The following is a 21,068-nucleotide window of genomic DNA, read 5'->3' as shown; positions in this document are numbered from 1 at the left end:
TCGTCCTCCGCCGCCATCTAAACACCAAGCAGTACTTCACTAGAGCTCCAAAGACTGAAAGTGTTCTGCTGGCAGCAGAATAAGAAATGATCTATTCCACTGAAACACTGTACATAAACAAGAACACGTAACAGAAATAACACACTGCCCAGCAACCTGTGTTTCACACACGCGCGTGCATGCATACACACACACACATACACACACTCACTCACGCACAGACATCACACCTGTTAATGGATGTGTTAAGAGGAAAAGACAGTTGGTAGGAGGGCAGGCAGATATTTGGTGCGTGTTTGTTTCGTGTGAGTGTGTGTGTTTGCGTACGTGTATGTGTGTGCGATGGGTGGCGGTGATGGAGGTGGGGGGGTGACTCCATTAGGCAATCACACACCCTGCTCCGCTCACCAGGGGACTACTGTCAGCCTGTGATTTTGCCCTGTACCCCTCCCAGCTCTCTGCTGCTCACTGCTGAAATAGGTCAACCACATATAATGGAGGGGCAATGAGGAGTAAGTATGCACTCCCCCAAGCCTCCATCTCCCCATGTCCCTTTACACTACCCCACCCGTTGCTTCTGCCATGCCCGCAATAGAAAAGCAAGCCATGGCACCCCACGGACAAGCAGAAACCGGCTGGGGAGAGAAAGCCAAAGACAGCCACAACATGCCGACCTCGCAGCCACAACACTCGTTTACACAGCCACGCTTGAGCAGAGCAGATTCCTGGCATCTCATGTGGAATACGCACATTTACGAGACAAATCTGTAGCATTGGCTTAAAAAGTTAATCTCTGCAAAATTAAATGAGAACGGGGAGGGGAAATGGGGAAAAATCTAATAATGGATATTGTGTGTATTGTGTGGAAATGTTTGCAAACACAAGACGGTTCATCACTGTCACTCCCCAAGGAAGCACGAGACTGAAAAATGTCTTTACAGGGACTGCATTATTTCAACATTAAGTTGGCAGTGAATTTAATGGTCATGGGGAGCTTGTGAAAAAGAAAACTTGAATAATGTCTTCTGTGGCTCTGGGGAGATTTTAGCCAAGTCTGAGAAAATAAATCAAGTGGAAGCATCCAGGTATCACAGCCTGGAAATTTACAGATAATGTCATTCAACATATGAGTTGAATTATGTGTTGAATTCATAGACTGTAGATAAAAGATGGATATAGGCACTCTAAAGTCACTGACTGGATCTTGAAGTCTTTAAGCTGAGCATTTGGAAGCGTCTGCCCAAAGCATGTGGACTAAAACTGGTCAAATAATGCATCTCTAAGGCACCTCTGTACTGGCTTTACTTTTCAGATCAGGAAGCTACATCAGTCTTTTAATTCTTTATTACCAAACTCTCATTTGCAGATCTATTTCAAAAATGCTGGTAAAATTGAAACCAAATAAGTTCGAGCAATAATCCTTTTTACCATGCAAAACTGGATGAGTATATCACACATTCAATGTGTCCCAGACTGTTGTTTTCTTCTACTAACACAGAAATTTTGCAGAACTCAAGCGAAATGTGAGAGCAACAACAAAAACTTCATAATCCAATTATAGGTGCTTTATTGATCTAATCAGCTGTTCACAGCAGATAAATTATACATCATCAGGTTGTCAGGATAGACCATCACGTGTTTTTGTGCGTACAACTAACTGTAACAACAGAAAAGTGATGTAATTTTCCCAGTAAAGTAATATTTAACTTTATACCTTTCAGTAAATACAGTTCCTGGGACACTATCAAAAATTGTACACAATATGCATTCTTCTTGCCATTTATAAAAACGAGAGTATGTGAAAAATGAAGCCATGCACATACTCAAAAAACAATTTCTGTGCTTTGAAATGATTTTGTGCCATGTCCATTTACAATTTTGAGGGATACAACTTTGACATTTCTGTATCTAGAAGATTTGTACAAAAGGAATTTTTCAATTTCTTTGAGGCTTTTTGCACTTTTCAGCAATATATTTAGTTACTATGGACGTATTACAGATGTACATGACTAACATTTGGGATACAAAGGTTGCATCGATGTATCGCAAGCTTTTTTTTAGAAAAGGATACTGAAGCAAGTAAAAATGTAAAGATAAGCTTTGGCAGACTTGGTATTTTGTAGGTAATAAAGGCTTAAATATCTATCCTGACACTTGTCACCTTGGCTTTTTAAAGCTGAACGTGATGAGTGAGAACCTGAGGACAATGCATGGCCCTACACGAGCAGGCTATGCAGTGACTTTGCACTGCTGTTAGTGAAATGGCATTTAAAAGAGAAGTTGGAGAGTCCCATTTTTAATGCATTATTGAATGTATTAAAAACAGACACGTATTAGTACAGTATACACTTGTGTCAAACTGAGACGTGGTGTGTGCTATTCCAGCCTGATAATGCATGCCAAATATCTCTTCGGGGAAAACATGTCAATGTGTGTTTTCCATTGTTATGCCATTAAAAACTACTCTCAAGTACAAACTTCCTCAGTGTTTATGTTTTTCCCCCTTTGGGAATGTTTTTGCATGCTTCACCATTAGAATCCACTCTGATGTAGACATAAAAGGAACTGCTTAAAACATTGTGTTTTTTGTGCAAAATCGTATTAAATGTGAGGATTTGCAGCTGAATACTGGAGTGGTGGGAAAAATCCCTGATAAGTAATCATAGCCTTCATATTGACAACCCAAGAAACCAGATTTATTAAAAACTGCCATGTTTAGACTAAATTCAATAATTTCCTTCTGCTGTAAATATAAAATATAGCTATTGATTCAAAGGCAAATCAGATATACTGGGATCGCTTATCATAAAACATGCATGCATGCACAGGTAGTACAGTGTATGGACAAACCTGGATAAGTACACATACATTCATACATATATACAGTCAAACATAACACTGCCACACTAAGAATTCTTCTGCATGCTCTGGTTTTCTAGCCTCCTTCTCTTCTACTCGTTCTCTACCTCCCTTCTTACTTTGCATCTCCCTGCACCCTCAACTCATGTTGTCTTTCCTCTGCAGTCTCCATTGGCTGTGACCTTTTCTCCAGTGGAACAAGATACTGCCCATCTCCATCGCCCTCATGCATTAATGATCTGTGGTAAGCTGAGGGCATCTGTCTGACTCCCAGCCTGTCCGCTGCTCACCCCACTTCCAAGGACGGAGCTCAGCCAGAGCCGAGCTCAGCCACGTTCCCTGTCACCCGCAGGAGTATGCAGATAAATAGCCACAGATAGCAACAGCACAGTGGACTAAAAAGTAGGGGCTGCCTCTTCTCATCTCTACTGCATACATCTCTTTGACACTCCCCAATGGCAGATATCTAAAATACTAAAGGCAAGAAATGACAGTACACAGCAGACATAAAGAAACAGCCAATTATCCTGGTTTCAGACTGAACCTCACTGCAGACACAAGCAGCTGAGGTTCCTCCACAGGGCAGCGATGCAGAGTGTTGCAGTTCTTTAACTTTATTTGGCGGAACTTAAGAAACACGATGTAATAAATAATGAGAGCTAAAATATATGAAGATGCCCTTTTTTCAGTCTGGCCTCATGTCCCGTTTCTCAAACAACTCCCTGCAGCTTTTTGCTAAAATATCCCTAAAGTGCTTTTTTGGCAAAAGCTGAGTCTTGTCAAGTTAACGGTGGCCTAAAAAAACAAGAAAGAGGTAAATTGATTACATAGAACAAGATGCGGCCCATTCAGCTGGCTGTACATTTGGAAGTGGTACCCGTGATCATTTCTCGTTTCCTCTAATGTGATTTAATTGGTCACAAATTCCCTCATAAAGCATGGACATTAACATTAAAATATTCATATGCAACATCTCCTTCGTGAATCCAGTAAACAAATCAGGACTTTTTTCAGATGCTACAGTGAACTCCAGATCATTTGTAGTTCCTTCACTGTAATAATCTTCTCATACGGCTGCTGCGAGTACACTAATCCCGGGTTCCTCCCCGTCTCCGATGAATAAGTCATCAAGATTCCTGAACTTGCCACTTCAGACACTAACAGTTAAAAGTGGTGCCTTACAGCGATGATACTGTTATTCCTTTACGGTGTGGTATTCAGTTCGTAGGTATCGTATGTTTCATTGCTTTTAAATTGTCTACACTAAAGGAAATTGCACCGCAGTCTCGTGGTGAAAATGTAAGTGCTTTTGCTCTCCCCTCTCAACGTTTTAGAGACAAAAAAAAAAAACTGCTGCCATGCCCTCGGGTGGACATTACAGAACTCTCGTATTCACTTTCATCAGGAAACTGCTCCAGCAACAATAGATTGTGTGTCACTAAAAGTAACAATAGCAAAAATAATAAGTAGAAAAAAAAATCAGATAATAGATATTATTAAAGGTATCATTAAATAATACCATTGTCAAAATAAACACCTGGTTTCTACGTACCATAGGTGTTCTGCCAGTGTTTTTCCCATTTTACTCTGTTTTTCTAGTCAGTATTTCTCGGTCTAGCATTATTGTCTGCAGTAGCCAATCATGGCCTCTCTGGTACCAACAGAAGGAAGAGAGGTAAATCTTTGTTGACACAGACCAACGGTGGGATATACTGAAAGTATACCATACCATAAATTTAGCAATTTTGGGGGGGAATTCCAACAATAATGGTGAGCCACTTGTCATAACACAGCCATACTGCAATCACTAATCAGCTCACCCTGTCACCTGCCAGGACTCATTCCCCAAAACCCTCAGATGCATTCTGACAGCTGCAGAAATCCTCATCTGGGGGGAAGGGATGAAAAGATTTCTTCTATGCACCTCCCAGACACTCCATAGCCAAATATTTGACTTTGCCTGTGATCCACAGCCCTTGAAGGCTTCTGTTGGGCTTTTCCACGCGACTGATCTCTGTTTTCAAAGCAGGTGTTTAATGCACGTCAGACACAGAAGCCTCGCTCGCGAACCAGGACATAAAATAATATGGAGGGAGAAACAAAGAGTAATGAAGAAAGAGCTAAAAGTTCGATTTTTTTTAAAAATGTGACAAACAAGCAATACGCATTTACGGACATTTATGGTCTTTGATTATGTGACTCAGACTAAGCTCAGAGGTTAAATTAGATGACACGCTTTAGATAGCTGTGAGCCTGCCTGTCGTGCTGATTCAACTCTCCGGGGTTTCTGTCCATGGCACGTCCTTGATGTCACTGCTAAAAACTCGTACACACACGGCCTTCAGTCAAAAAAAAAATACTAACTGGCATACTGCAAATGCATGTCCAACAAGGAGCATGCATTCAATGGAGACACACAGCATAAAGGGAGAAAGCTCTCGGGGAAATCGTGCTGACAGATCAAAGAGTAGACATACAGGGATGAACCTTTAAGAATGTTTGAAAGTCTACCACAGAATGTTTTCCTTAAAGAAACCAATTATCCCCGCGGTTGTGTTAAAGGAATGACCACTGCTGCTTCCAGTTCATATCAAGACTTTGCAGATCAGAGGCTCTACCTTTTTTTTTTTTTTGTTAAATTCCAGGCCTACGTGAGCTACACGCAGTGCACTTGACATTTAAAACCAACTCAGAATGACAACGTTTCTAAAAAGTGTTTATTTAATGTTTTCAGTTGTCAGAAGGCGTAAGCGTTTATGTGACAACAAGTCGTGACTGACACGAGCTGTAATTTACAGTCTTGTTTTTAGCTTGATGACCATGGGTTTTGGGGGGTTTTATCTAATTGGTTTTGAAATGCTTTCGTGAATCATGGGCCTCTACAAATTTGTCATCCTATTAAGAAGCGTGCAATCCTTGGACTGAATTTAAAACATCAAAGGCTCGGCTGTGATGAAGAGGAGCTACAACGACATTTACTCTCAAATCATATTAGTCAGTAATCACAAAAAAAAGCTCCACACCTGACTACAGGGTGAACTTAATGCAACTGAGCTACAAGTGATGTCTTTACAGCATACCAACATTGGAAAGACACATTACTTTTTTATGTTATTATGATTCGATGGTCATTGGAACTCTAAATGCAACACTGAACACATATCTGTTAGTGAATAGGAAAAAGCACCCCTAAAATTTTGCCCCAAGTCAATCATTCATCTGCCATTGCTCTGTAAAGTTCTTCACTTTACCCGTATTCATCTGGCAACCGACACGCCACAAGGAGCCACAAAAAAGTGACTGTGCAGGATCCACATAGAGAGGTTGCATGTTTAAAAAGTAAATGTATAAATTGTTGGTATATGCTTATTAGTTTATGTCAGCTTATGTACCTACAAAATACTGGGACATGCAAGTGTGGATGATATAGGCAAAAAACAAAACAAAAACAGGCATCTATTCAGTTCTGTTCAATTTTATTTAAACAGTGCCAAGTCACAACAACACTCTTTTCAAAGGTAAAGACCTCACACTTAATTTTGAAATCCTTTTTATCTGTTGAATAGTAGAAATGAAAATAATAATGGGTGTTTTGGTTGTCCAGGGTCAAAATGCCAACTATTAAACTGAGTTTTGTGGCATTTGAATAAACATCAGTGGTCCCCAGAGGTAATGAACCTGACGACTCCAATGATTCCCTAACCTAAATGTTGTAACTCACAGGTCAAAATATATCATTTGTTGAGTAAAACTGAAGAGCTTGGATTTGTATCCAGTGCCAGCCTCAGAGCGAGATTTCTATCAGCACCAGTTTGATCATTTTGGATCACTGCACTTTACACATAGAGAATACACTGTGTTAGTAATACTGCTCCCACGTTTAAAGCGTTACACACCCACATTTATGAACTCACACTCCGTGAACTCAATATATCCTATCACCATGTGATATGTGGGGCCTAGCACTCACAGCGTGTGAGTGACATTCGGGCCCAGGAGATACACACCGGGGGGTAAACACAGTGCCTTAATAGAGGGAATGAAAATGTGGCTGGTAAGATAGAAGAAGGTGACAGAGAAAAAGAGAGCGGAAGCTACTGAGGGAGAGATGGTGTGATATCGGGGGAGATTGAAGGGAGGGGGACTCTCCGGCTCACATCACCTTGCCAAACTGTCACTGCCCCTCACACCCCACCCTTACAAACCACCCCGACCCCTCGCCCCGTGGCCCAGGCTCCCTCCTTCCTCGACAGAATGATTAATGGCGTATCTGGTCATGCGAGCACCCCTGTCCCCGACTACACTAAACAATATAACATAATATAAACATCATAACTTGTTTTTCTTTTCTTTGATCACAGAGACTACGTTAGATCCCAGGGTTCTCCATAAAACAGCGAATAGGACATCCTTACCAGAGACTTTTATTTAATCCATTTGTCTGCCGTTGTGTTAATAATAGGTGGAATAAACAATGCACACTCAGATTAATGGCACTGTTCAGTGGAGGAGACTGATAAAATCAGCATCATTTCACATCCTATCTCCAAAACAGCTGAATAATTTCAAACCATTAAAATCCCCCCCCAAAAATGATCTTCCATCTACTTGCAAAGGAGAGCCTGGCTCAGCAATCCACCTATCCCCGTGAGTGGGTCATATTATTTTAATGTCTTTTTAATATAGCCATGTCATAATCCTGCTGTTCCTCTAAACATTCTTGCCCATCATGCACCATACACAGAGTCAACCACACAATATTAAAGGCAATATACCACAAGAGTGGCCTACAAGTTTCATATCAGCTCTGTATTCCCGCTGGATCCATTACGGTTTATAGGACTGTACATTAGCCTCTGTCTAGTACCATTATCTCCTGGTGCTGGTGACACACTAGGATAACACACTTCACTGAGTGAGATTTTTACACTTTGCAGAGATGCAAGCAAAAACACACAATACATCATCTAAAGAGGTATGAATTCGCACAGATACGTATGCACAGAGAATAGTGTATGGCACGCGCACACATAACAAAATCTCATTCCATACGGTGACAGTCCTCTCAGCATTCAGAGCACAAAAGTGGTGTGAAGTGTGTTCAGCTGCAATGTGTTGTGCAGTAAAAATGCAATTTGAATGTGTAGCCTTTCCAGACAGCCTGCAGAGATTTCTTCCTCTTTGGAGGAATCTGAGTTTGATCCCTGATGAGATTTGGTTTGGAGTTTTCATTCCTCCAGGAAGACAACGAACACGCACATGAGAAAGCCATGATTCTGAATTCTGTTTTTATTTATTGATTTACTTATAATTGTCCATTTGGTGCCACAATTCACTTTTACTAAATAGTGAAGTGACTGAATGAAAGTGAAACTGAGCTTTCATTTCTTGAAAGCACTAGTTAATAACACTAATTTGATGTTCACTCTATAATACAGCGTGGTAGGAAGAACTGAAAAGAGAAAGATGGAAAATATTTATAATATATAAATAAAAAGTATTATAATAATGACTGATACAAAAAAAACAAGGAAAAAATCGTCCATATTATAACAATATACTGAAGACCATGCAAAGTAACATTATAATAATGTGACTCCATCTGAACATTTAAATGCAAAGACATCACTGCAGATAAATGTTATACTTGGACACGACATGTCTTTTTGTTCCGAATACCTTAAAGTTGATTTATTTCTGTGCTCCACACTGACAAAGGAGGCCATGTCATCTGCTGAGCTGTGACCTGCTCAAACACAACCTCAACACCCAGCACATTTCAGTGGCCTCCCAGGGTCTGACGCTAGAAGGCAAGTGCTAAAAGCTGCACACATAGAAAAGAGAAAAGAAGAAAAAGTGGGATCTGCTGGACAAGTCTAAACACACACACAAATCAAGTCCTCAGTGCTCAATCACATCCACCGCTAATGCAAAAAACATCTGGTCTAAGGGAGGCGTTGTTATTTTCACTGCATTAATACTAAATAATAATAATAGAAATTTTCAGATTTTGAATAAAAGGCAACATGAAGTCTGAATTTGTTTATAGTCACAGCAATAACCTGACTAAAAAAACGATGCCCTCTGATTAGAAACTCTTTAACAGCACCTGACCCAGCATGTGTTTACAGGCCATCCTGGTGAAGCCCAAGGCTTATTGCACTGAGCTCTGAGGTCGCTGCCTTCACCGAAGCCTTCAGGCATCACCACAGAGGGTCACGTAGAAGGTCAGCAAGCATGTCACCACTCTTCCTCTAGCAACAACAGATCCACCCCAATTTCTCACTAAAAACATCATCTTCTTCTTAACCTTTCCATGTATTTTTTATACAGGCTGGAACACACCCATATCAGTTACTCTTTATGCTTCCCGTGCTGAACCAAGCACACAGCGTAGGGCTCCTCTTTCCTTTTTTTCCCCTTCTTCTTGGAAAACTTGGCAGCTCTCTAACTGTGAAAGGGACATGCTCAAGATGCTGCATGTACGCCAAATGAAAAACAACAATTTTCCTCCTCAGCTCGCGCAGATGATGTACTCCACAACTTATAATTGTGCTACTGATTAGGCTCATCCCAGTGCATATCTCTGCCACTTCACAAAGCTCATCAGGCACATCTGTTCCCAACAGCACCAAACAAGAGGCACATTAACAAACAAATAGATAACAATTAGTCACGTTTGAAGTCTTCTGTTCCATTAGACACAAAGCCAGGACTGCTGGCTACAAGGAAGCACAAACGCCATGCTACAGTAGGGGGCTTCCTGGAGATAAACTTTCAGCATTTTGCATCATGGTGTCAATGCATGTGAAATCATTAGACTATGAAAAAACAAAAAACAGGTAGAATTTAGCAGCTATTTACAACCTAGCCATTGCAACTTTGGGTTTTTATTTATTTATTTTTCAGCAATCTGAGCTTTTCTTCTCTCCGCTGAGACACAAGAATGTGAAAAGGCTGCCAAGGTATCACTCATGCTACATTAAGAGACAACTCATGACACGGCGCAGGGTCATAGGTTAAAGTCATTACGAGCTGGGTGGCTACACTTTTTGACCTTTGACCCTCTATTCATAACGCCCTGTCTATCTATTCTGCTCAGTGCTTCAGGTTAAAACTGACCCAGCATGAAAGCAGGTGTTACAAAAGCTGCTGAAACGCATACCTTCGTCTGCACTACCAAACCTTACTTTCATAATATGTTAACAGGGCTTTTAGTTTCATAATTGCCTTCATCTTTTATTTTGACAATTAATTTGCTTGTTTTTCGCTCATGCACTCGACCCTGCTACACACACACACACAAACACCCCTAGCTGCTGTAAAACCCTCTCATCTCCCCCACTTCTTTTTCCATTTTTTAAAATACTTTGCTGTCCTTTTATTTTTGATGAGAAAGGGGAACAGAAGGTCTACCCCAGTGCACTCCCAGCCTTGTGTTTTAATTTTTAATGGGGTTGTGCAGCAATACTAGCACAAACACACACACACACATACACGCACACGCTCACACTGGTGGCTGGTTGCAAGCAGGTGTCGTTGGCAAATGCTAATTGAACTGATCCATGGGTCAGTGAGCCTTCCTGTTTTCCCTGTGCGCGGACACACTCAGGCAAAGCAGAAACGGTTGTTTCTGGAGGGCACTTCTGCCTCCCGCTGTATGACAACTGAGACACTCTCTGCGCTTTACGGTCAGCTAGAGAGGAGCCACTGAGCCCTACGATGGGGAGGATTACGGAGAGTAGCAACTTGATATTTTCTTTCAGCGGTGGATAAGAATGAGCTGGTGAAAAGACAGACGTCCACCTGAGGCACTCTAATCTGCTGTCTCGTTGTCATATCACAAGACCTACATAGGATCATTTATGTCTCATTCAGCCTGAGCAAACAAGGAAACTGAACAAAAAAATAAATAAATAAAAAAGGAAAGCTGATCCGTTTCACCTTCAAATGTGATTTGATTTGCAGTTAAGCACACATATACACACACACACACACAAGCACACATGTAAACAAGTTGCAGCCAACACAGCTATTCCTCTGAATAGAAGCACTGTGAATGGAACTGACTTAGTAATATAAATGAAAAAGTGCAGTAATGCAGAGTGACACATGCCGTGCAGGGGCAGGTTCATGTGGCTGATCCCTTTGGCCCATTAACTTAGTAGCCAGCCAGTGCTGATTAGTCTGGAATTACAGTTATGTAAGTTCATACGATAAGCATGCAAAAGCATTCTTAGACCACGCTTGTATAATCCGCACAAGCAAACTTTGAATCATTTGTAGCAATTCATGAAGTATTCAGATGAAAAGATAATAATGTGGTGGATTTTGTTTTTTTTCCTTACCTATATGCAGCAGAATCAGCAGGCACGGGAAAACGTGGACCGACAGGGGAGAGGGGAAAAAGAGAGAGAGAGAAAGAGAGAAACACATGAGTGCAGGAATACTTTTTTCAAGGGGCACAGAAATACACCGCAGTGCATTAAAACATTATTAGAGCATTACACAATCGCTTTTCACTCGCTGGTATCTCGGTTATATGCGAATTGGTCAAAATGTAAAGAAGCCGCGGTGCAGCCATACCCTGCCCCCTGTGCAGCCACACATGGCTCTGTTTCAGAGATGGAGGAATTCGGGAGGAACACATGTTTCCGGGAGCACTGTCAAGTATGTAGAACACAGCAGAATTCAGAGAGTAGGGGAACCGGCTTTAATTAGAGTTAAGCCGACCTGGCTCTATTTGTTTTCATTTGCGTGATTTATCCCCTTTGATTTGGCAGCTGGCTAACATGTCCCAGATCATCGGACCAACCCCGCCTGAGGTAAAAGGATACTGCTGGCCTTCGGAAAGGAGGGGCAGAAAGAAAAAAGGAAGCTAAACAGGCGTTCGGAGTTTATTGGGCCACAACTGAGGCCACCTTTTGTGTGGAGATGCTTGCATGCATACCAGCGGAGATGTCATGAGCCACATTTCCCTCAGCCAGGGCTTTCAAATGAAAACAGAATCATATAGGATGAGGATGGGTATATATTTTAAAGACCATAGATGGATTATTATATATTTGGACAAGCCCTCCAGACTACATAAAGCTCTGGAGTCTCGAGGGAGATCTGCTGATGGTTTTAAAGGCTTTAGTGTGTCTCTGTATTACAAATAGTCAAGGAACACAAAGTGAGCATCTGTGAGGAGCTCTGTGGCAAGAAGGAAATCAATCAAAAGCTAACATCTGCCTCAGAAAATACGTTCTTTACTGCAGTAGAATCTACAAACCATAAACTCCAATATGGAAGGTGAAATGATCCGAGACGTATGATCTAGATGCCTGTCATTGTTCACTTACAACCGGCACTCTTACACACTTTTCTCTCTCTTCTCATTTTTTTTTCCCCATTTAACTTTCACTTATATTGCTGGAAATGGGCCTTGTAAGATTACAGCTAATGTGTATACATCTTAGCTTTGTGATCAGATTACCCATTGCCACTGAGGCTGATCCATTTGATGTAGAGACACATCTTACTTACAAGAGCTGAAGTCACCGATAACTTGTCACTGCCAGCTTGTCGTTGTGCGCACGCACGTACAAAAAACAAGCAAAAAGAAGCCTCGAGCTAAATTAGAGTCAGATATAGGAGTGCACCAGCTGAGTTGAGAACTTTTTCCTTGTTTTAACCGCCGTGTCACTGCGTAAATTGGCAAGCCACATAATGTTCAGCATGTCCCATCTCAAGTGGCAGCAGACACCAGAAGGCAACAGCCTTAAAGCAGAACTAAAGGCTCGCAGAGGAAACACACATATCACTGTTTAGTTTTTGACGAATGGCCATACTTAATTTTTTTTCTCCCCTTTTTGTCTAATGACCAAGTCTGCATTTACTCAAAGTCTCCCCGCGAGCAGGTGATCAAGCCCAGGTTGTAGATTTACAGGCTGGCCAGCCTGCAGGCAGCCGAGGGGTCTGGGAACATCAATAAAGGGTTAACCAGCACCGTAAAGATTTAAAGAGGCAGTAAGTGGCTCTATTAGCCCGGCTGACTGTAGCAGCCGTAGGGGTTGAGGTGGAGGTACAGTGGATGAAGGAGTGAGGGAGAGACAGGAGATGAGGTGCCCCTGAGACATCAGTCCAGGGTGGAGAAAGGCAAAGAACTGGAGGGCAAAGCTAAAGACCGCTGCACAGGCACCAAATCAAAGCTACTGCTTTACCTTCCAGCCCCAAGACAGAGGCAATACAGTCATTGTAAGAAAAGAGCAGGAACTAGCACAGGAAAGGAGACGAGATGAAGAAGCGGTTTTATATATCGCTGGGCCTACACCAGTTTCAAAGGCTGCACATTCGAGTCTCATCAAAAGAATCAGTGTAGTCACTGTTCAAATTCTGGCAAATCTGTATTCAGATTTCATTAATCAGGAGCATTTCCTGCTCTGCTGCCTCTCTAAACTTTGACACTGATGCATTTTAGTGGGGAGCTACTGAGCGATGCAATCACCAATGAAGGAATGTTTATAATGTTGGTTGTTGCCACTTATTTAATGCTCTGTCAAGGACGTTATTAACTAGCGGCCAGGGTGCCCAATGATTTAAACCTGCCCATGGTGTTTGAGCTTGTTCACCCTTCTTTTATGCAGGCAGTTTCTGTGGAATAGCTACATCCATTTACTTCACTTTAGCAAATGCCCCCCAACCTGTCAAAAGGCTAACATGCACATTCAACACGCTCAAGCATGATGGATTTGTAATCAGCGTCCCAAAATTTGCTAAAATTTGCCAGGACGTGCCAGCTTCAAATATACTCAACCGTCAAGTAGCTAGGGACAGCACAAAACAGCAAAACACGCCTAAAGCATAGACACAACTTTAAGATGAAACCTTTTCTGTACCCTCAAACACCCTGATGTTAAACTCATTTTACATTGTGGGCCATGTACAGCCCTTCTTTGATCTTAAGTATTAGTATTACTTAAGTATTACTCTTATCTCATCTGATAAACATGTGAAATTACAGAAAAAAAAGCAGAAGTGTCCTGTAATTACAAAGAAATTAAATTTGACCTTTTATAAAAATTCTAAAATATAAAGTTCCCAATTCAAATAGTTTTTTTTTCTCCCTAATATCTATAGATAGAAAAGCCCCATTTTTATTGCTATCATGTAATTATATATCTATTACTTTACTTAATTTATTTATGTGTATTAATGGTTTAACTTTATTTTTCATAAATTTTAAAGTTTAAAATCTTTGTACTCCCTAACATTTTCCAAAACCTTCCAGTGGCCTGGACTGGCTTCCTGAGCCTTATATTTGACACCCATGCTCTAACGTGTGCTTTTTTTCCAATTTTCTCTGAAGTGACAAATCACACACGCTTCGTGTGTAACTGCAAAAATCTTGCAATAAACTACATAAAGAGAAATGGTCAAAGGCTATTAGATATTATCTCACAATGAGACTGCATCAGCCAGTCAGGTCTCGGACCACAGCAGTCATGTAAAAACACAATATGTTATTGTGCTAGATGAAAATACTATATGAGGCAAACTGAATTAAAATGAGCTCATTGCAAATGTATGACTATGAAAATACAAACACTGTTTCTGTTGCTGTGCTCATTCCAATTATCTCTCTGGCCCTTGGTATAAATACACAGATGATAGGAGTGATGGTGCCACCTTTTAATTTTCCATCCTTTTAATTCAGCATTCATTTCAATTTGTGCTTTTACAAAAACACATAACACACAATCCCCGCTCAGCAGTTCTGCCCCGTAATAAGTGGAGGTCTCAACCCAGCACTTTAATAAATGTGTTAATTCAGAGCTCACCAGGCAGAAACAATGCCAGGATGGGAGATAAATTCCCCAGCGTTCATTTCCTCTGTCTGTCTTATGGCTGGTGCTGAGCTGGAGATGGCCCATAGGGGGGGGGAAATGAAGATCATACATCACACTGAGGCATTCCTGCAACTCTAACATGGCTCCTTCTCTCTCTGTCTATGCATCTGTTTGTGTATATTCCACGCTGTAATGATACCATTTTGACATTTGTAGTGCAAGATGTCGTTTAAAATCAAGGGATTTTCTAAACGAGAGTTGATCTTAGGTATACATCAAAGCCCAAGATACGACTGTGCCATTTAAAGACCGTGTGGGCATGAGTGTCCACTGCATGCTGACGGGTAGGGGGGCTTTTTATTTCTAAACAAAGCCCCTGTGGAAATGCTGCTTTTACTCAGCCTGAACGTGTCTATTATTAACTCTCGGTGCTACAAAATCCCCAAGGCGAGTGTTCTGCTGGTCTGTAAGGGAGAAAAAACCCCCGTCTTCGCAGGATAATAGCCCTCCATCTAATTACAATACGAGCAATCATGAAGACAGACAGACAGCCACAGCATAAAGGAGGCGGAAGAACAAGGTGATATGCACCACATATACAATTCGGTGAAGGTCTATGTGTATGGACCTTGTTAAGCTTAGCTTTATAATCGCTGTTGCAAATTCTGTGACTGCATCAAAAATAGCATGGTAAATGAAAATTAGTAGGCAGATTAGTGCGTGCACAGTATCAAGAAATATACTCATCCAGTGACTTGGGAGCAGAGACAAACTGCCTGATGAACTGGGTATGAGTGAAGCTGAATCATCAAGCTAAATGGAGTTAATAATAAAGCTGTGCCCTGAGCCCTTCCCTTAGGTATGTTTAGCTATCTATTTGACCCTTCTAAATTCTCTCCATCCTTTCTTTTAAGAACTCGTGCTTGCGACTTCTAATTAGACTCCATACGCAGTGGTCAACAGTTAAGTTGCTCACATCTGGGATTTCTCAGAAGCTTCTCATTCCTGACTAACCCGCGCTGTAAACACGGCGCTCCATAATCTTGTCTCCCATCACATAAACGCATACAGAGAGAAAAAACTCAGGTTCCTGGCTGTCAATAAACTGCGCAGCACCTCTTTTGTGTCACTTATCCCCCCCTCCCTGCTCCACTTTAATGGCTTTTTTGAAGACTGAAAGCTTTTCTCCTGACTCCCCCTCCCACTTTGTTTAAACAAGTTAATTAGTGCAGTTGATCTGATGGGACTCTGGTGCCTCTCAGATCTGTCACAGAGTCCGAGGTTCCAGTCAGTGAGACAAAGGGACACTAATCCTTTCTCAACTCGCTGGCTGGAGGTAAGTGGGGCAGCAGACAACTTGACGAAGCATACTTTCAAACTAAGAGAGGAACTAGATGGCTGAAAAGTACAAATCAAAGTTGAAATCAAAGTCCAATTAGCACTGTTGGACTAACTTTGATAACTAATAAAGAAAAGTTATGATACAGCCTGCCCGACGAACATGGAAAAACAACCTTAAAATCTGCTTTTGAGCTGTGCCTCATGTCTTAATCAGGCTGCTCGATACCGGATCAATACTGAGATCTTTATTGTAAAACCGACTTTAAAGCTCTTCTTTTATGGATCAGAAGACTCATTAGTATGCATGAACTACTAGCTCAAATCAATGCATCACCAATGGAAACTATCTTCGCTTGTTGAGAGCACTAGTCATTGATCACAGCAGCAGTAAATATGGATTTGTAAATCTGCTTCTTTGCTAAAGAACAGCGCTACTCCAGACTCAGGTTTTGAGTGGGCCAAGCGATGGGATCTGCAGGAATAAATGATAAAGGTTTTAAGGTTAAATTCATTTGCTGGAGGGCTGCTTGGGTGTTGTGTGCTATGTGCGCCGCACTCAGCCACAATGTAAAATTCATAGCCTTCCCTGTTAAGAGCGTCTCACTAATCAAAGTAGTCAAACAATAGACGTTTACCGTTTCTTGCAAGAGGCGAGAGGCTCACATGACCACAGAATTTCTTTGTTAATGAGCTCCTAAGTGACTCAGCTGAGAAGTGCAGGTACAAGAGCAATGAAGAGACACCGTAGGGAGGGAGGGGAAAGAAAGAAGTACGCCGAGAGGTCACGTCTCTGGAGTGATGGAGCTGAATGAAAATGGCTCCATATGAGGAAAGGCTGTCTGACATCCTCTTCAAAGTAGAAGTGAGACACAGGGAGCCGGAGGAAATGCAGAATGCTGAGAAGCAGCTAGGGGGGTTATTGATTAAGAGACCACGAATGCGTGAGAGGAGACAGCCCAGCGAGGGAGGGGGGAAGAAAAAGGTAGGGATGAGAAGGTGGAATAAAAGGATATCTAAAATAGTAAGAGGAAGGGGAAACAAGGGGAGTTTAAAGCAGGTTCAGACTCAATCACCAGGTAAAGAGGACAGAGAGAGAGAAGAAGTGGGTATTGTGAGTAAGACACAATTATACCCTCACATCTCCCAAGTAAGCCTCTGGTGGCTGATGAGCGGATGAAAGTGGAGTAGAAGAGCAACCAAGAGAGATAGCGATACCGAGATAGTTAACATGTTCCCAGCTATCCCCAGCACCCCTGCTGTCCCTGCCAGTCAGCAGGCATTCTGCTCCCTGCCTAATGAGTTGTTTACATCCAGAAGCAGAAGATCAAAACCTCACCTCCAAGTCATGGTTGGCAGCATCAATACCTCCAGATACATTAAGAATCTTTGGATTTTTGCAGCGACTCCTTATTTGAAAAACAGGGGCAAACACATCATTACAGTTATAAGCACTTCTTTTCCCGCAGTTCATCCCTAATTCCTATGACTCAGATGCCTGGGGATTGTGTATGAGTCTTCTTTAATGACCAAGATTAATGTTAAGTGGCATTATGGTAATGGAGGTACCAGGCCTATTCCACTTTATTAAATAAAGCTGCTTGAAAATGAATACGATTATGGATTCTGCTGTTGTTAATGGAGCGTGGCAGAGAACAATGTTGACTTTTCTCCTCATTATTGTTTTGATATGATGATCAGGGTGCATTCTGCTGTGCCGTATTCTGCTTCATGCGCACAAACTCATATACGCGAGGAGACACAGACATAGGTTTCAATCAGCATCTTGTAGCATACAATCTCACATCACAGCAGGGACTTGCTGTGCCTTATGTATGTGTGCGCCTGTGTGTGTGTGCTGGAGTGCACAGCAAGAGACAAAGCAAGAGGCAGCAAGAGCTACTGTGTGCTCTACTGCATCCCCAGCACTCCCTTCAAATTTCAGCAACAATAGAGTCATACGGCACTTTGAGATAAATCCAGTTGTGTAGTAATACCCCATGAAGATCTGCATTAGCCCAGATATCAAAACCACTGCTGTGCGAATTTTCTAAAAAAATAAATAAAATAAAAAAACCCTAAAAACTTCATTGACAGTAACTGGAATATTATGCCTCTATCCTCTTCGGAGGGGAATAAGAGGATTTTTACAGAAAGAAACTCGTCCAGCTGCCTACTGAAAGCAAATGTTTCAAATCATTAGAGGAAGATTCAGCCCTGATTCTTTGAGTTGAGCATTTATTTTGTGGCAACTGGCGAGAGAACTTGAAATCATAAGTTGAACGTTACTCTTGTTACTGACCCGATCTCCTCTTGAAAGAAACATCTGTGTTGGTGAGCAGTGGGTGATGTACTATTCTATTTATTTCTTCATATTTTGCTAGGAAAATTCAGATACTATATTTCTGTGTTTTTCTAAGGCAAGAACTGAGTTTTCATCATGCTAACAAGCTTGAAAATCAATATTTGGTGTGACTGCTTTTATTCAGTTTAGTTTTATCTAGATAGTGCCAAATCACAACAACATTTGTCTTAGGGTGCTTTATATTGTAAGGTAAAAACCCCTACAAAAAGACAGTTAAAACACCAGCAATCATATGACCCGCTATGAGCAAGTGCTTTGGTGACAGTGGGAAGGAAAAGGTCCTAGGACAGAACCCTGTGGAACTCCATAATTAACCTCTGTGTGTGAAGAGGACTCTTCATTTACATAAAGAAATTACAGTCTATTAGATAGATATGATTCAAATAAGCACTACAGTGCCGTGTTTATTCTTCAACACAGCCTGAATACTCTTTGACAAGCCTTCTTGTCAGTTCTTTAAGTAGTCTTCGGGAATAGTTCTCCCGGCTTCCTGAAGGACATTCAAGGCTCTACTTTGGATATTGACTGCCTTTTGTTCTGTTCACTATCAAGACGATCCCACACTGCCTCAGTAATGTTGAGATCTGAGCTCTGGGGAGGCCAATCCATGACAGATAGTTTTCCATTGTGTGTTTTATTATGCAGGTATGTTTTCACTACATTGGCAGTGTGTTTGAGATCATTATCATGCTGACAAAAGATGCAGTTGTCAATCAGACGCTTTCCAGATGGTACTGCATGGTGTATCAAAATCTGATGGCACTTTTCTGCATTTATAATTCCATCAGTTTTGACAAGGTCTCCACCACCACTGGCATGACAGACCTAATGGAGTTTTACGGATGGTTGTAGAAATTCACTGTTGTACCTCTCTCCTAAACTTTGCATATTAACAATGATTTGAACCAACAATTTTAAAAAAAAAATAGCATTCATCACTCCATACTTATTTATTTCCTGTAGCCTGGAAATAAAGAAATAAAGGAAATGACCACATTCCAACATGGAGTTGGTTCATATATTAAAGGTTATTAGCTTAAAAGTAACGTGATAATAAGATACAACAGCATTTTGAACTTGTAGGAGCCTTACAACTTAGATGCATCCAGTGTAAGCAAGAACTAGCATCATATTCAAGGTGAAACTTCCAGGAATAAAGCCAAAAACTGCAGTTCACAATATGGCCACTTGAGGTTAAAAATGACTCAACTTTAGAGGAGAAGTAAACATGTTTTTGGTCTCTGTAACCATTCCTCCAATTTCATAGGTTGGCTGTAGCTCAGAAGATAGAGCAGGTACTGCACCACAAGTTGCACTCCGATGCATTCATTGGAGTGTGAATGCTAGATAGAAAGCACTTAGAAAAAAGTGCTTGGCAAATGAGGCAAGCTGTATAAAGCACTTTGAGTACTGGAGTGATTTTTTTTCTTTTCTTTTTTTTAGACACACAACTTCACCTATTTAGTACAGTAACAGTACGACTTCGATTGTAGTGAGATTCACTCATGCATCTTGCGAGCATGCTAGCATTAGTTTGACTCTTGAGCTCCACCATCTGAACAAAATATGTTTATAGTGGGAAAAAAATCCAGACACCAAAAACTCCATTTGTGATGTCACCTTGGCTGAGTTGGATTTTTATGCACGGCCTCTGGTATCATAACAACAACTTGAAATAGTAAGATATCAGTTAAATTTACCCGCTACAAAATAACTGGCATCTTACTATGTTAGTTGTCAATGAAATCCAGCTTCTCTTGCATACTTTTAAATCGCTTTAAAGAAAGTCCAAATGTACCGCCATAAAAAATTAAGCTATGAAATCACATTGTTTAAACTGATTAAAAATACACTGGAGAAGCTTGATTTAACTATATAAACAAGTATGTGTTGACCTGTGTAACATGTCTTATTTTAGCCAGACTTTAGAAAAATGAATGAATATTTGAATTGTTATAGTGAGCATTAAATATGAATGGACTCACAGAATTTTGGGGGCAGGGGTTGAAACATGAGAGTGGCCTGGATTAGGTGATCATTTGTTTCAGGCTCACCAGCTGTACGTCTGCTTGTCTGTATATGTCTGTGTAAGAACGCACAAGCTTCGAGTCTAAACTCATAAAATCTCACCCTAACTTTGAGGTCTCCCCTCATGGGATGATGTTCCCGTTGTTTTCCGCAACCCTTTTCTCTCACCTTCAGTTTCCCTCAAACTACACCCCTCCCCCTTTCTTCTCTTCATGTCCCCCAAGTCACAGACACCAGAGCACTTAACCTCAACAGGCCCTCCCCTCCTACTTAGACGGCCCCTGACACAGACGCAGTGTCACATCAACTCGGCTCATATTTAGCCCTGGATATAAAAGATTAATGGGAAGAGAGCGGGGGGGAAATCAGCATTTGGGCCTGCCAAATGCTCTCTGCTCATCCAGACAGGGAGCTCTCTCTTGTGTTATGGTGGAACTGTAGAGGGTCTGTAGTTTGAGCTGAAGCACTGAAAGGAAGACGGCATCATGCCGAGCCTTCCACCCTGGTGTCACTTTCAGTTTACCTTCCCCTGCTGAGAATCCTCCGCCAATTATTTGGGCTACAGCGCACACCGCTCTCCTTCCTGCAACAAACAATGACATCAAATACTGCGTCTTCTGGGATCTTTGAAAGTTAGAAAAAAAAAA

At 41.4% G+C, this 21,068-nt stretch overlaps 1 protein-coding gene across 2 annotated transcripts in view; it reads right to left on the bottom strand.

Annotated features, from left to right (window-relative positions):
• The window catches only part of unc5cb (unc-5 netrin receptor Cb), a 124,965-nt gene that overhangs the window by 72,808 nt on the left and 31,089 nt on the right, over window positions 1–21,068 (bottom strand). The gene's annotated exons all lie outside the window — the stretch shown is intronic.

Source organism: Pundamilia nyererei, unplaced genomic scaffold (assembly GCF_000239375.1).
Source record: "Pundamilia nyererei isolate P.nyererei 1_Seehausen unplaced genomic scaffold, PunNye1.0 scaffold00063, whole genome shotgun sequence".
Taxonomy (NCBI): domain Eukaryota; kingdom Metazoa; phylum Chordata; class Actinopteri; order Cichliformes; family Cichlidae; genus Pundamilia; species Pundamilia nyererei.
The sequence above is the reverse complement of the archived record's forward strand: the minus strand, read 5'-3'. Positions and strand labels throughout refer to the sequence as shown.